We start from the raw sequence: 2,907 nt of genomic DNA on the forward strand, positions 1-2,907 counted from the left end.
TTTTCATTGTTCTTAAGATCCAAGGGTTTGGGTCTGTGTTCTCCTATGCAAATTGGTGAGGATTTTTTATCAAGCCTTCCCCAGGAAAGGGGGTGTAGTGCTTGGGGGGATATTTTTTTTGGGGGGGAGACGTTTCCAAGTGGGCACTTCCCCTATTATTTTTGTTAGACACTTTGGTGGTGGCAGCATAAAGGTTCAAGGAGAAAAGGTAAAAGTTTGTACCTTGGGGAAGTTTTAACCTAAGCTGGTAAGAATAAGCTTTGGGGGTTTTTCATGCAGGTCCCCACATCTGTACCCTAGAGTTCAGAGTGGGGAAGGAATCTTGACAGCCCACAAGTTTGGCACTTGTGCTTGCTGCCCATGTCTTTCCTCTTTCCCACATGGCACTTGAAGAAAGGAGTGCAGGGCCAGGCTTCATAGTCAGAGCTAGGCAGGAGGGAGGAAGAGTCCCAGACTAGTGCACAGCACACCTCTCCTCCTCTGGGCACCTAGAGCAGAGGTGGCTGGTGCTGACAGCTCCAAGGGAAGGCTAAAAAGCCAGAGAGCAACCGAGGGTGGGGCAAGAGGAGGGGAGGACCGTGCCTGCACGTGGCCAGCAGACAGCCACAATGACACCCGGGCAACCTGTTCCCTGGCATGCCAAACACTCACTGAAGGCCACCCACAGACCAGCATGTGAGGCAGCTGCTGTTGCTCTGTGGCCAGCAACAGAAGATGGTAGGAAAACAGGGCCAGCCCCGCCAGTGGGGCCTCTGACCATTCCCACTCCAGGTACTCACTTTTGCAGTGGGGCAGGAGATTTTACCCCAAGAGGCTTTCCTCCGCTGGCGAGAAGCAGAGAAACACCCAGCCCCCTAGGCGCTGTTTAGCCCCCTCAAGCACAGGGACAGGTGCACATTTGGAGGAGGGAAACTGCTCTACACGCTAGCCTGGGCAGCTGCCCATTTACTTTGGCAAGTCAGGAATGGCAAAGGTTAGACTGGACGCACCTGGGGCTCACGCCCTAGCCTTTGTGATGCCCAAACCCAACTCCTTCCCGGGGGTCTAGCTGAAGCCAGAGCATTGGCCTGAGCAGCCAAGAAGAGGATCCAGCCCTGAAGAAAGCAGGACTTTTAACCAAAGCAAGCACAACCATGGAGGAACTCCAATCCTGAATCATCTGATTCACAGGGAGATGCCTTATCCATCCGACCACATGATGAGGGAGTCTAAGCACTTCTTCAGAAAAGGCAGACACTGTGTTTCTCGGGTCATTTACTGAGGGGGGCAGAAACTCTCTGGGCACAAGAAGTCGAGTTCCCAGCAAGATGTGAGATTTAATTCTATGCAGCCAGGTGCAGGACTTGGGAAGGGAGGCTTAGGCATGGGAGATTGGGATGCAGCAGATGGACTGGCTGTCTAGGTGCAGAGATTTAGTCACACTGAGGCACAGGAGGGAGGAGGAGGAGGAATCCTGCTGAAAGGCAGTGGGTGCGGAGAAAAAGAGGAGGGGTTTCTGGCACTTTTTTGCCTCTCTTTTGCCTGCCTGCTCACTCTTGTGGTCAAAGGGGTAGATTCTATCGGGAAGCCTAGTTAGCTCAGTCAGTAGAGCATCGAGCTCTTACTTTGGGGGTCCAAGGTTGAAGCCCCTGGCTGGGCACTCAGCTTTTAAGTTGCCTTGTGTGCCAGGAGCCAAATGATTCCTGGTGGTGTCCAGAGCCACACAGGGATTCCCAGAAGCCATGACCATTTCCTGGAAAGGCCTCTTTCTGCTGCTTAGTCCTAGGAAGCAGGATAGAAGCCCACCTCCACAGGAGCGGGCCCAGAAAGCAGAGTCTCTGGTTGGCAGAAAGTGGGGCCAGGTACTATGATAAACCAAGGGAAGGGCGAGAGCAGCAGAGAGAGGGGGAGCAGCTGGAGAGCTGTAAGTGCAGAGTTCAAGCCTTCCAGCTGAGGGCCACAAGTGTCTAGAGACTGTGACATCATCGGGTCCCATGGCGTAAACGTCAGCTGTCAGAGTGCTGACTACTGCAAGCTGAGCTCAGATCTCAGTGGGACTTTTGGACTTGTTGCTTCAAACCTAAGCATAGGGGGAGTTTCAAGGCTTTGTCTTGTTCTTTCAAATGTGGGAGCCAGTCTTTTGCCTGCTTGCAGTTGTGACTTGAACGCCAGAGGAGACGTTGGATCCAGAAGGCTGGCCTTGCCTGGAGCCCTATAGGGAGGGATGTGAGCTGGATTTACTCTGAGTCCTGCAGCTGGGCTGCAGCAAGGCCTAGGAGGCAGCCCGCTTGGTTGACCTGCTGGCCCAAAGTCACTTTGGCGGTGTTGGTCTTTACCCAGGAATGCTGAAGGGTGGGCCTGAGGGAGGGAGACTCAATCCTCCTCCCTATTGGTCAGGGCTGGAGAGGAGGCTGTAAGAGTGGCCAGGTTGATGAGCTGGGCCTTCTAGAGTTTGGGGAGGGTGGAGTTGACTTGGGCATTGTGCTGGCAAAATGCCTCAGGGTGCTGGAGGGAGGAGGAGACCAGGGCTAGGGCTGGGAAGAGATAGAGAGAGAGCAGCAGGTTTCCTCTATTGTTTCCTGCTCTCTTTTTCTTGATTAGTTTCTCCTCTGCATGAACTTGTTCCTTTTCTTTGTGAGCCTGGCTAGCTCAGTTGGTAGAGCATCAGACTTTTAATCTGAGGGTCCAGGGTTCAAGTCCCTGGTCAGGCAATGAGCTATTTCCCAAGATTATAAAAGTCTATCACTTTGGCATCCTTCTGGGTGTCCTTTTCTCTTCAGGATTTTTTCTTTCCTAAGAAGGGCCTCTAGTGTGTGGGATTGAAGGGGAAACTTCCTGACATCCCCTCTGTCCTCACAGGCTGGAGGAATAAAGGCCTCTGGGCATATAGCAGGTTTCTCCCAGATAGCTGCATCTCACAGGGTGGAG

The 2,907-nt window shown here is 53.0% G+C and overlaps 1 non-coding gene across 1 annotated transcript; it reads left to right on the top strand.

The window, feature by feature from the left end:
- The first annotated feature begins 2,617 nt into the window (after positions 1-2,617).
- On the top strand, positions 2,618-2,690 carry TRNAK-UUU (transfer RNA lysine (anticodon UUU)). The gene has a single exon. It is a non-coding gene; the product is annotated as a tRNA-Lys (tRNA).
- Positions 2,691-2,907: the final 217 nt, after the last annotated feature.

This window comes from Eretmochelys imbricata, chromosome 22 (assembly GCF_965152235.1).
Source record: "Eretmochelys imbricata isolate rEreImb1 chromosome 22, rEreImb1.hap1, whole genome shotgun sequence".
Taxonomy (NCBI): domain Eukaryota; kingdom Metazoa; phylum Chordata; order Testudines; family Cheloniidae; genus Eretmochelys; species Eretmochelys imbricata.